The sequence below is a fragment of the Grammomys surdaster genome, unplaced genomic scaffold, assembly GCF_004785775.1.
Source record: "Grammomys surdaster isolate TR1022 unplaced genomic scaffold, NIH_TR_1.0 125947, whole genome shotgun sequence".
Lineage (NCBI taxonomy): Eukaryota > Metazoa > Chordata > Mammalia > Rodentia > Muridae > Grammomys > Grammomys surdaster.
In genome coordinates this window covers 3,686,993-3,701,419 of record NW_021620769.1, presented here as the reverse complement: position 1 = coordinate 3,701,419, position 14,427 = coordinate 3,686,993, and the positions used below count along the sequence as shown (strand labels likewise).

The 14,427-nt window shown below is 38.5% G+C and overlaps 1 protein-coding gene across 1 annotated transcript in view; it reads right to left on the bottom strand.

Annotated features, from left to right (window-relative positions):
- Inpp4b (inositol polyphosphate-4-phosphatase type II B) overlaps positions 1-14,427 on the bottom strand; it is a 701,452-nt gene that overhangs the window by 555,621 nt on the left and 131,404 nt on the right. The window lies entirely within an intron of this gene.

Sequence of the window (14,427 nt, the reverse complement as noted above, 5' to 3'; positions counted from 1 at the left end):
CTTAAAAACACAAATGTCCCAGGCGTGTTGCTTATGTGTCTAATAGAGTATACTTTATCACGTACTCACCCACACACACACACACACACTCACACACTTCTATTGCTCATTCTAAAGAGTACCAACACCATTTCATTTTCTTTTATTTTCCTTACAATATCCAATCACAACACATTATATAAAGAAAACTTAATAATTACATATTTATGGATTCTAACCAACCACCTTTTTAAAATGTACCACTCACTCCACTGCCTAGAAGAGATTTTCTTCATGTATGCCAAGTAAAATATGCACTAAAATAATTTTTCATGATACAGTAATTTTAGAAAGTATTGGCTTAAACAAATTTAAATAGAAAATTTCAGATATCCAATTTTACCTTGAATGTAAATACTCTCCACTCCACTCCACCTCAACACACACACACACACACACACAGACACACACACACACACACACACTCAGGCTCACAGATTTGAATGATTAGTTTCCAGCTGCTGGTGGTGTTTGAGTAGACTACAGATCATTCTGAAGAAAGTACATCACTGAGGGTAGGCCTTGAATGCTTATAGCCTGAGCTAACTTCTGTTCTCTCTGCCTCTACACTGCCCATGCTCTACGAGAGGACAGGCTTCTGCTCCTTCAGCATCCTTCACTGCCAGGATGGATTGTTCTGCTCCAGAACTGTGAGCTAAAATATATGCTTTGTCCCTTAAGTTGCCTTTGCCAGGGTATTTTATCACAAAAAAAAGAGAAACCAGGACTTGCACAATCTACCATGCACCACAGTACGACAGGAGGGAGATATGAAATATACCAGCTTCTGGAACCATCTTATTAAAAGATGGCTTCTCAGTAGGTCACAAATTTGTGAAAGGTCAAGGGTCATGAAAAGGTCGATTTATGAATCAGAATTCTTGGAAAGTATTTTGCTACAGAAATAGCACATGTGCAGGGTATTTTAGGTAATGTGACAGGTTGATTAGCGCTAGGCACCAGGCTCCATGCAGGTGGCACCAGACGTCTCTCCCTTTCTTAGTCATGCCTTCCTCTGTTCAGCTGCTTCCAGCACTTTCCTCACTGACATAGATCCAGGAGCCAGCACTTTTCATGGGAAGTGACCTGTGCTGGAGAGTTTGAATGTTTACTTTCCCCTTTGATCAAATAAATTCTATGGTTTCCGTTAAAAAACAACAACAACTGAGACTGGGATTGTGGTGCAGTCTATTTCACAGCGTACGGTGGCTGACTGCAAGCAAGGTGAGGCTGATGAGCAAGCCTGTTGATAACTGATATTATTTCTTTTCTGCCTTTTTTTTCCTTTTATACTCTGCAAGTTCTATTGTTACAAGAAAAATCAATAAACAAGCTTTCAAGGAAACTTAAGCCCAGAGAGAATAAAGGCCCTTTTACCTTGAAATTATTCTTTTTCTTTTTGAGGGAGCAATATCCACCCCATGCCAGAGTTCACTGTCAAGTCAGCAGGGGCCCTGTGTGCTGAAAACTCTTGGGGTAGCAGGAACAGAGCCCCACAAGTATTTGCAGGGGGACCTCCTTTGTTACTAGGATAATGTCTATGAATTGCACAATTTTGGAAGTCAGGTCGGATTTTTTTAAAAAAAGGAACAAATATCACCAAAAAACAAAACAAAAACAAAAAACAAAACAAACAAACAAAAAAAAAAACATAGTCCTTATTTCCAGAGAATAGGCAAGAATTTAGGAAAACCTACAAATGGCCATCCTTGTGTGTGAATGTCAATGAAACATAACCAGGGTAACTGAGATAGAGATGCCCCTCTCTGTCTTCTCTAGTGCTCAAGCCTAGGAAAAAAAGAAGCCCCTTTAACCTCAAGGTCACTGGGATTTCTCACAATGATGTCACAGTATCTAAAGGGTTCAGACTTGAACCACAAGTGTGATTGGTGAGTCAGTCCAAGACAGTAGAACGGTGAGGGATTGGGAGGGCAGGCAGTGTTGATCACTGTTTAGCCTGTTTAGCCAATGCCCACACATAAATATGGAACACTTGAAACATGGCTAATATAGCCACAGGAGAAAATTGCTAATTACGTTAGATTTTAATTACATTCAAATTGGAAGCATCACATGTGCCCACAGCCTAGCATATCACACATCACAGTCCTAGTGAGCAGGAGGAAAAATGTGTCAAAAATGGGGTTTCCAAGCTTTTGATAAAGGCATGGAGCACAGGCAACCCTCAACGTGTTTTCATCTTGGGAAAGCTACATCACAAAGGTAGAGAAAAACCACAGATACTTGTCCCAAACTATAAGTAGATCATAGTAAGTTGAAATAAAAGTTTACAGCACTTGCTGCATGGAGCAGAGTCAGACAAGCGTTCAGCAGAAGTGAACCGTGGGAAGGAGCGCCTAATGTCACCACCATTTATGACTGCCTAATAAAATATCCCTGATTCTCAGGCTCATGACAGTGGTAGTTGTTTGTTCATGAATCTGTATTTGGCACAGGGCCCCCGAAAGCAAAGTCTGTCTTTGCTCTGCTCATTGTTGCTACCAAGGCGTCCCCTAGACTACAAGTTGAGTAACCTATTCACATGGCTGGCAGATGACACCCACTATTGGCCGAGAACTTAGAAGAAAATATTGCCTAAATAGCTTAGAGCTAACTGTTTTATAGGGCTCGAAAGGTCTCACAAAATGATAATCAGGTTTTTAAGAACAAGAATCTTCATGGAGTTACAAACCAGGCTGAACCCATAGTGGTCTAACCTTGGAATTTTCACACTATCGCTTCTATTATATAAGACATAAACTACCCAGGTTCAAAAGACAGAAGCATTTTCATCTGACATTAGAAAGTGTCAAGGAGATTCTGAAACAGCACACATGTCTGGAAACAATGTCGTGCTCATTTCTGAAAAATAACCCATCCCTGTTATTGGGACCATTTAAGCCTCAATGAACAGGAAGAAATTTCAGTGAGTCCAGCTCCATTAACAGTTACGTGGGCCTGAAGCCTGGCCGGCCCCAGTGGCTTGATGAAGCAACCATGTCTTTCTCACATTTCCTCCTTCAGCCTCTGTTTCTTGGCTCTTACCTGTTTCTCTTTTTTCATTGTTAAAAATAGCCACATCATTATCTTCTCCAAATGACAGAAGAAAACCAACTTGTGCTTTGGCACTCTGCCTGTTTTGATCTAAAGAAAGTATCTTTGTCCCTTAAATAATAGGTCCTATGTGATAATGACTGATTATTCTGTATAGCTTGCATGTCCATCTTTGTCAAATCCCCAAGTTCTGAAGAGAAATTCAGCCAACACAAACTGTTCTTTCTAGTCCCTTTTCTCAACTGTGCATGCTAAGCTTGTCTTTATGGCTACAAAGAGTCCAGGAAGGAAAAACGTATGTATTTAAGAGTGTTTAAAGTGTATCCTCCATGCTAGTGTGACCACTACTGCCCAAACTAAACCTCCAGACAAACCCCACTGTTTGAGAGGAAGAAAAGCCAAATTATATCACAATTGGTAGGTCAAGGGCAAATGGAGGTTGAGACTCATTTATGCAAGCGATGTACAGTCTATATATGAGAAACCCAAAATCAAACAAATTCCAGATGCGTTAGTGATTGATATGGGTGGTGACAACCCTGGATTAGTCAAGCTGGATGCTATAAGAAAGGAGAGTGAACAAGCCATGAGGAGCAAGTTGGTGAGCAGCACCCCTCCGTGTGGGTACAATAAGCCAAGTAAACTCTTTCCTCCCTAAATTGCACTGGTCACGGTGTTTCATCACGGCAATAGTAACCCTAATAAGACAGTTCCTTAGACTGATTAGGTTCTAGGACTCCATCTCTTGGATGGTGTTAGTATACTTCTGAAGAGGCAGAAGGGAGGGAGTACATTTGACCCTTTCTTTCCTCCATGTGGTGGTACATCTTAGAAAACACCATAAACGAACCATAATGAAGGTCCCCACAGGTATCACTTCTGCCACTGCCTTCTTGTGGATGACTGACATCCAGCACTGTGGGAAATGAATCTCTACTGTGTCCAAGGTATCCAGATTTTAGTGTTTTGTTTTAGTGTTTAGCAGATTGATCAGGATCAGAGTATACTGGCTAGCTTTATGCAACTTAATGTAAGCTCATTTGGGAAGAGAAACTCTCAATGGAGAAAATGCTTCCATAAAGCTGGCCTGTAGACAAATCTGTACTGTATTTCCTGAATTAGTGATTGATGTAGGTGGTGCTATCCCTGGATTAGTCAAACTGGGTGCTCTAGGAAAGCTCACTGATCAGGACATGAAGAGCAAGCCAGTAAGCAGCACCCCTCCAGAGCTTTACACCAGCTCCTGCCTCCAAGCTCCTGCCCTGTGTGAGTTCCTGCCCTGACTTCCTTTGGTAAGGCAGTGTGACATGAGATAAGCTGAAATATACCTTTTCCCCTCCAGGTTTTTTATGGCCATAGTACTTTATCACAGCAATATAAACCACAAGACAGATAAATATAGATGAACTTACAGATCCCCATGCTGCTAGCAGTGCCTGGAGCTGTCCGAGGGACCCTCACGGAGGCTGAAGTCTACATATGCTCAGATGTCTTCTATAAAATGGTGAGAGTTCACATATAATATAGACACATTTTCCTAAGTACTTTAAATAATCTATAAATAATTTCTAATACTTAATATAATATAACATGGAGAATGATAAGAAATGGCTGGCTGTGTTCAGTACAGATGTAATTCTTATTATGTATCTTCAGAAAGTTGATGGCATAGATGTAGAAATCTCATACAGAGAGCTGACTGTAGACAATGTTTGCTATTGCTAGTCTCCATAGTTTGCCAAATTTCACTCAGATTGTGGTTGTTTCCAACTCAAATTCTTCAAACTAAACTCTAAAAATAAGCAAGAGCAAAAATTAGATGTCTATCACAAATTTTGCCAGGATTAATATGAGTGAGTGTCAACCTATCAAGGTTTTAACAATCCTAATAAATTTATAAGGAAAGGCATGGATTCTGTCAGTGGAAAGTAAATTCTGATCATGGGAACCAAGTCATTTATTGTCCACAAATTAAAAATCAATGATCTTCAAACCTTTCATATATCAAATGTGGACTTCAGATGCCTGACATATGCCCAACCGTCATATCACAATTAGGTCAAGAATCAAACTTCTTGTTGCAAAATGTACAATAAAATCTTCATGCCATGCTTAATTGCTGTTGCTAATGATATTTATAGCATGTCAAGAAGTAGGTCAAGAGTGATTTCAACTGCCTGGTATTTTCCAAAGCCTTTGCTATGTGCAGTGACACTTTCAACCATAAACTTGAAAAGGACAAAGGTGTCAGCCCTGAGAAATCTCTGTTGTGTGCCTTCTATTTAGAGGTTGTAAGAAACACGGCAGTGTGAGCAGTAAGGTAGGGAGGACAGCATCCTTCATGGCTCATCACTGGCCGGCTTTCTCTGCTGTTGTTTACCCATAGCCTCCATCCAATTTTTTTAATAGTTTCCACAAGTTTTTCTGAACCCCAGCTTTACCTCTCCACATATATTGATTTTGTGCTTGAAAAGCAGGTTTAAGACTCCATTACCTCCCTATCTGTCATTCACAAAGCACATGCAAGCCATTGTGCCAGACTCTAGCAGCTAGAGTGATGTAAATAAAGCCTTTAACTCAGCTCCTAACTCATGACAAGAACGGTGTAAGTGACAACTATGACCAACCCTGTTATTTTTATGTTCTAGTCTGACTTTATAGTAACTCTAAATACACCTATGTCCTGTATTATTGCCCCATTTTACTGATGAGGAAATTAATACAGCAAGTGACTAAAGATACAAGTGACTGAATGTAAAAATAATGGTGAAGTGGCTAGTTAAAGCTTCAAATACACATGGGTAGAATTAACAAATCTAAGACTGACAATAAACATTGAGAGTAAATGTTATGGATGTGAATTCTGAGATGGTTTGAAGTTGATGTTGGCTGTTTATGTATTAATTGTTTGTGATGGAAGCAGGAGTGTACTGCGTACATGTGTACTTGTCATCCCTCAGGTACTGTCCATCTTTGCATCTGGACTGTCTCTGCCTCCCTAAGTGCTCAGATGACAAGAATCCACCACTGCGCACAGACTTTTCTACATGGGTTCTCAATCTCAACCTCGGGTCTTCGAGTTTTCAATGGATGTATTCTGCCAATTGAGTTATCTCCCCAACCCACTGGCCAATGTATGTTAATCACTTCCTATAGTCTTAGAAGTGTTATGAAATAATAATAATAGTCTGGCTTTAAAATTCAATTATTTAATTATTTTTCTTTCCTGGATTTATAGAAAAAATTAGGATGAAGCACAGAGGATTAAGCAACTTGCCTTCAGTCAGGCAGCAATATCCTAATAAACTGAAAGTGGACAGAGTGGTGCATATCTGGAATTCCAACATTAAGAAGGGTAAAACAGGAAAATCATGAAGCCAGCATGGATTATAGTTAGAGCCTGTCTCAAAATACATGCAAACAAATTGCCCATTTGGCATTTGAACCTAGCGTATTTGACTACCAAGATAAGTCTTTTCTTACTCTGCTACCTCTAAAATTAGGGGAGAGGAGGAAAAGGTCAAATTTTCTATGCAAATATAACTGAAAAAGCAAAGCCACCAAGCTGTAAACAAGTACTCCATACACAAGTAATGTCAGGAGGGCAGTGAGAGCTCAAGGTATTATCCGGGCAAGGAATCGGCTAGAAATCAAGACACATAAATTTGGGGTGTGGCCAGCAGTAAAGTGCCTTTGGAATGGCCTGATGAGGTGTTTGAATTTACAGAACATCCTAAAGAGAACCTGCTCTTTTCAATATTTTGACTTAATCCATGTAAATGAATAGTCAAGTGAATTTGAGAAAAGATGCATAAAGGAGAGGAAATCAAAACCTGACCGAGAAAGCGTCTTACCCAGACGGAATGGCTATCATGAAAACAAAATTAACAAATGTGGCCAAGGATGTGGAGAAACACAGGAGTATATGCTATTGGTGAAATTGTAAATTAGAATAGCCATCACGTAAAACAGGAGGGGAATACATCAGGAAACTAAAAACAGAACCACCATATGATCCAGCAATTCCATTACCAGTACAGAGCCAAAGGAAATGAAATTGTTACATCAAAACCATGCTTAAAGTCCCCTGTTCATTACAGTCTTGTACACAATAGCCAAAATACAGACTCAACCCAGATGTCCTTCCACGAATAGAGACAATGGCATATTTTCACCATAAAAATCCTATCATTTGAAGCAACATGGATGAAATTGGAAAGCATTATTCCATGTAAAATAAGCCAGACACAGAAAAACAAATACCACATGTCCTCTGGGAAAACTACAGACTGGGAAAGGAGAGGATTAAGAGAGATGGAACAGAGTTTAAATAAAGACACGAGAACCCAACTATGGTGTAGGAGTCCCTCCCTATTCTTGTATATCATATTAGAGTAACTAATGATTAGACATCATAGGAGACATTTCGAAATGACCATGGTGCATGAAATTCCCAACACATAAAACTGATGAATGAAGAAATCAAATGTATTAGATTATAATATACTACATACATGCACTGAATTGCCATACATAACACACAAACATGTATCTATATGGTCTCAATGATGAGTTATAATTTAAAAAGAGAAACGTATACATGGAAATGAAGCAAGAGCTAGCATGTTGTGGAGCTAGGTTGAAATTGGCAGCCTCCCTAGTCCATATACGTCATGAGCGGACAGATGGATGACAGATGCCCCGTCAGATCTCAGCACTGGCCTCTTTTAAGGGATTAGATAGGGGAATCACAGGCTAGGCCATTACAGAGCCAGCAAGCTGCACACTTCCGCCCCAGGTTCAAGGTTGGCTAATGATGTGGCTCTCACATATCCACAGCACTTGCCCTTGTATTTAGTCCTGGTGAGGTCATTACATGGGTCAAGTAATTGCAGCATGATTTCATCACCTGTGAATATAATTAAAACTAACAGCTACAGTGTTGGGGAAGATCTCAGCATGGTCTTCTACTTCTGCTTCTAAAACAGATATGCAAACTCCAGTAAACTTGGTGTCTCTCTTATGAGTTAAATTAAAAACTCACAAATGTACAACTTCAGGATGAAGCAGAGGCAACTTTACATTAGAGTCGATGTTAGATTTTCTTCGATAGAGGGATTCTCTTTATATTCCTCTAACAGCTTTTGTTGAAATGTTTTTAAATGCAAATTACATCAAAAATTTTCTGAACGAGAGAGATGAACAGAAGTCTATTTTTTTTTTTTTTACTATTTATAAAACTGCTTGGTACTGGGTTGGTAGATAGTTATTCAGGATAGAATCCTAGCCAGAAATCCAACAGATTAGACTGAGTCCTCTTCGTATGAGTTTAATCTAACCAGATAAGAACTGCATCGTCAAATAAGTTCCATCCGTTGAACACTGACAAGCTGTAGCTTGTTTTTAACTTCTATAAATAAAACTTTAAGTTACTTTTACCTATCTTGTTAAGGCCTACATTATGGATTGTAATTCACAGAACATATATTTTTCCATTTCCATGCTATTTTGTCAATTGGTGAGAAAGCATCCATAATTCTGTGTGTTGTCTTTCTAAATGTTCTAAGTTCCGTGCAATAACAGAACAGAGATTCTGAATATCTCAGGCATTAGTAAATGAACAGGGTATAGGTATTGTCATTCAAAAATTAAGGCCATGCTGTCTTCTGAGAGTTAGTAGCTACAAAACTCACATCTACAATAACAGTGAAAACAAAAGACCAAAGAGCCAGTGCTTATGCAATAATGTAATATATGAATCACAGAGCACACCTGTGGAAATGAAGAGTTCTAACATCAAGTTCACTTTCTGAGAAGATGCTCAAACCTCACAAGAATTAAGAAATACTAGGAGGAAGTTTACAGTAACTTTGAACAGAAACAAGCTTTAAATAATCTCATAAGATTTTATATCTTTACAATTCTACTTTTCTATTTCATGAAAATTATGAGATAAGTGTTATTTTCAGATATGATGTTCTAATAAAGTTCCTTTTTTATGACAAGGGTCACAGAAACCCTAGAGGTTGCTGCTGACACCTAGTGGCATAATTTTTAAGTGCTTAATACATTTAAAGAAAGACATACAGAATATACAGAGTATATATAATATACATACATACATACATACATACATACATACATACATACATACACATATACATGGAAGGCCTGTCCAGATATTTAATTTTCAGTCAATTGAATCTCCTTCATGGCTAGTCTCACAATACTGAATAAATGAAAATTAACATATCTGTTAACCTTTAAAGAAACCAATTCCCTCGAATCTCTTTAGTCTTTTTCTGAATATTGGTAATGGGAACCCCAACTCATAAGAAATCTACTTTAACCTCAATAGATTTTATTTCATCCCAGCATCTCAAACAGCCCTATCACACCCAGCTTTGACATTCAGTGTTTACCTGTAGTAGAATCCTTGCCTACCATAGAACAGGGTATGTTAATTCTCACACTCTACATTACATGCTGGCACACCCAAAATGGACATGAAACTCCCACACACTATCCCACAGGATCAGATATTTGTGAATGGTGGGGGTGGGGCTTCTTCAAGAGTCTCTAGCCATCCACATGGATGATGATGCAGAAAGCACAGAAGAAATTGAAATGATTGTGACATTAGCCAAGACCCTACAGATAATTTCTATTGGATACAACAGTTTGGCTCATGTGTATGTGGGTATGTGTGTGTGTGTATGTGTGTGTATATGTGTGTGTATGTGTGTGTGTGTGTTCATTCAGGTGTGTGCAAGAATGTGTAAGAAAGAAAGTCACTCTATTTCTAGATACACTCCCCTGCTTCAGCTACAGCACTTGGGACATAGCAGGTAGAAATTAAATTGATAAATTAATAAATAACTATTATTTACTTTTATTAATTTTTGTGTAAGATATAAAACAGGAAAAGGTCACAAAAAGCAATGACTTTTCTCTTGGGCCAAAGTAACTTTGCTGAGTAACTCAGGTTAGATATTTCATTAACAACATGTGCAGTGTGGCCCACACAACGACATATGCAGTTTAGCCCACGTCAATGGGTGACAAGATTAGGCCATCTTCCTAGGGTCCAAAGTATGTCCCACCTATGGATTCATAAATTACTAGATTGGCAGTATGATTTTATTCTCATTGAAAATAAGTGATAAAAATAGACTAGCTTCTCTAGGTAAGCTAGTTAATGCGGAGCATAGCTAAGTGATAGCGTTCATAGTGCAAAGAAATCTTTCAGCCTTTTAAATATTCCTTCAGTGAAAAGCCTGGAGAATCAAAAAGCATGTATATTCATTCAAAGGATGTCTATACTTACACATTGGAGTGAAGGCGAATGGCAGACAACATATTTTCAAAATTATATTGAGAGAAAAATCATCATTACACATAGCTTTATATAAACTGATAAAAATATATGCACGTGTAAGCATACATACACACGTGGAAGCAGAACGACATATGCAGGCCAATGTAAATCCAAAATACTGTGACAGATTATGTGTGTAAGCAATGATATACGGAGGTAGGCTGAGAGAGAAAGACACACACATACAGAGAGAGAGGGAGAGAGGGAGCGAGGGGGAGAAGGAGAGGGAGGAGAGGAAGAGGGAGAAGAAGGAGAGGGAGAACCGTAATATGACAAAGATCTCAGAATTAGATCTCAGATCTAATTGTGTGTGTGTGTGTGCATGTGCGTGTACATGTGTGTGTGTTTTATGGTTTGTGTGTACATGTGTGTACCACTATACATGCAAGTATGTGTGCATGTGTGTGAAGGCTAGAGGCCGATGGGCATCTCCCTCTGTCACTCTTTTTTTTTTCCATTGAAGTTGTTGAGGTAGGATCTCCCACTGAACCAGGTGCTCACTGATTGAGCACCTCTGACTGGCTACATGCACCAAACCCTCCTGTCCCCATCTCCACAAGGCTCGGACTGAAGGGAGGGATATGCCAAGTCATCAGCCTCACATGCATCTGACTCAGTAGGTTCTATGTTTGTCAGTTTCTCTATATGTACATATGTAATACATAATTATAAAAGAAAATAGGATTTTGAGAAAAGATATGGGAGGGGTCATAGGAGGAGTTGGAGGAGAAAAGAGATCTGATAAAAATACATCATACTCATTGCATGATACATATATATATATGGAGAGAGAGACAGAGACAGAGAGAGAGAGAGAGAGAGAGAGAGAGAGAGAGAGAGAGAGAGAGACTGACTTTTGAGAGCCCATCTTGCCTGACACAGTAGCTACAGCCATGCAAAGCAGAACCCTCATCAAACAGAGCTCTGAATCAAGCCCTGCTAGAACTGCCTCACACCTTCCATTGGGTCTCAAGAGCATCCAAATTTCCACTTAAAATTATGCTTTTTGTTACTCAGTCTCAACTTTTGATGTTCTGCTTTCTGTTGTTATTAAAATGACCGAAGTGTGCTAATAATAAACACAATTTGTGATACATTCTTAAAATACCACAAGATATTTATTCTTCTGAATATTAGTATTTAATACATCAAGAACTAGAAAACAACAATAAAACCAACCTATAAGCAGTATACTTAAAAAGTATTTCTTAATGTTCCTGAGTGTATGTAATAAATTATAATAAGTTTATTCAAATTTCCCAAAAGTATGTTTCCACTAAAGCCTAGATTCCAACCTAGAATTAAAAAGCTTTGCTAAATCTTTAATTTTATATCATAGTGTCCCAAGAAAAAGGTAAACATATTTGAGAAGAAAATCTGATGTTCCTGCACAATAAAAATAAATTTCAGGAGCTGGAGAGATGGTTCAGTTGTTTCGGGGACATGACTTCAGTACTCAGATCCTACAGGGAAGCTCAGAACTGTCCATAACTCCTTCCACAAAATATGACACTCTCTTCTGGCTTCTAAGAGTACTGGACACACATGGTGTATATATATACATATGTGTGTATGTATGCATGTAAATGTAGGCAAGACATCCATAAATATACCCATATAAATACATATAAATAAAATAAATCTAAAAAAGCACAGTTTAAAAAAATTAAAAATCTGAAATGAAATTCAATCTATTTTCATATAGGAGAACAGGTAAATACTGAACAAAAAAGAAAATATATATACACATATATACATGCCTTTAATCCCAGCACTCAGGATGCAAAGGCAAGCAGATCTCTGTGAGTTCAAGGCCAGCCTGCTCCACAAAGTGAATTCCAGTAAGGAAAGGAAAGGAAAGGAAAGGGAAGGGGAGGGGAGGGGAGGGGAGGGGAGGGAAGGGACGGGAAGGGAAGGGAAGGGAAGGGAAGGGAAGGGAAGGGAAGGAAAACTGTAAGAGGCAAGCACACCTAATTAAAGAACTAACCAAGAAATCATGCCATGGCCTAATTTCTCCACATCAATTCTCTCTCCCACCCCAAGCCACTTTGCACCCTGCTCTCACTCTGGCACCAACGCAAAAACATCCTAGACCATGATTTCTTTGGGGATAGTGCCCAAAATATCCCCCAAAAGCTTAAGTTTTCTTCTATACAAAGCACTTTGGTTTGACAATGGAAAGAAACAAGTTTTCTTGCTCTGTGAACACACATTAAAATGTTACGATGCTGAGGTTAAAATGTTATCATGCGGACGTTAAAATATTACCATGTTGATAGGATTGCTTCCATCCCTAACTCTTCCTCTACAACATTCACTTCAAAGTAAGTTTCTCCACACAATCAGTCATTCAGATCAGTATCTAATGAACTGAATATATTCCTATGTATGGACCTCTGAGGAAAAGAAAAAAAAAACACATAAGCATAACTTGAAAAGTTTTCTTTTCCTCATTCTGTATTTTTATACCAGTAGCACAAGTACTTAGGACCCTCTTTACTGATTTCCCCCCCAACCAGAATATTTCTCTTTCCCTACTGTCCCATCTTCCAGTGACTCCCCTTCGACCAGATCTTGTCTATGGCATCACTCCCCTCAGCATCATCAGTACAACATCAGCATCTTCTGTATATTGTATAGGTATATTGTATACGTTATCATTATTTTCCTCACAGAAGACTCGTGGATAGTAGAAGAACCATGTGCATGGGTATAGGACCATCCACTGGAGTACAGGCAGTTTATCCAGGGTCATGATCCTGAAGAAAACTGACACACATCCTGCCCAATCAGCTGTCACCTGGCAATAGCTCCTAGCAAGGCCTGTGGCCTCATGAGCTCTATCCTCCAGACTCGATCCTGTCATGTGCTGTGGTGAGTGGTCACAGCTGTTGTTAGCTCACGTGTATAACATCCATGCCATGTTCAGAGGACGGGATTCCCAGCATCCTCTCCTTCATCCTTATACTCTTTCTACCCCTCATTTTTGGTGATTCCTGAGCTTTGGGGATCATTCCAATGTTCAATTTTTAGGTTTTGAAGATATGTTAATGTCAATAAACTTGGATAGAAGGCTACAATTGCCTTCCCAAAAAACCTTTAGGAAATATAACTTTTCTCAAGGAGTTTGCTTCTCCTTTTAGGAATCAAAGAAAACCAAAAATAAACAGAAATACCCTCATCTGTAATGCAATTGAACAATTTAGCTTTGATCAACTGCAAATCAAAGCTCAGAAACAGGTTTTCTTTTTCCTACTAATGACCATTAAATTTAAATTTCTGTCCTTATTTCATTCTCATTTTGGTTAGGCGCATTCAACAATTAATCCAAAACAAAAAGCAGTTAGTTCCTTTTGGGATGCAATTATACAATATATTTCAATATGGCTCTACAAGAGTGTAGGATTCCACAGAATTATTTAGATCCGTTCACAATTCTCACCCATGTGAATTGTTTTCTGCAAAAATTTTCTTTATCTGCAAAACACATACATTTTATATGTCTTCATCTATACTCAATTTGTTTTCATGTATATGCCATTAGAATATTTGCATGGGTTTTCATAGTCTTAGGACAACATATGTAAATAAATCACACAGCAATTTGAAAATTTAGCAGCTAAATATGCAATCTGTTAAGCATAATCAGGCTTGCTATTCAACAACTGAGTAATGTAATTCAGCCTTACCAGAAAAAAATATGTGTTTTGGGTAAGAGTATCTTCATAAAACTCGATGAAGATTTTCAGAAATCTGTATTGACATGTTCTTGCATATTCAAAAGGTAGTGTGCAAAGCCTTCTGACTAATGCTTAAATAAAAGGAAAGCTAACATAACTATATCCTAACAAACCTCATTTCTCCCACTGCTTGCCCTTCATAAACATGGTCCAGCAGTTGGAGTTATTTGAAAGAAAGAAAGAAAGAAAGAAAGAAAGAAAGAAAGAAAGAAAGGA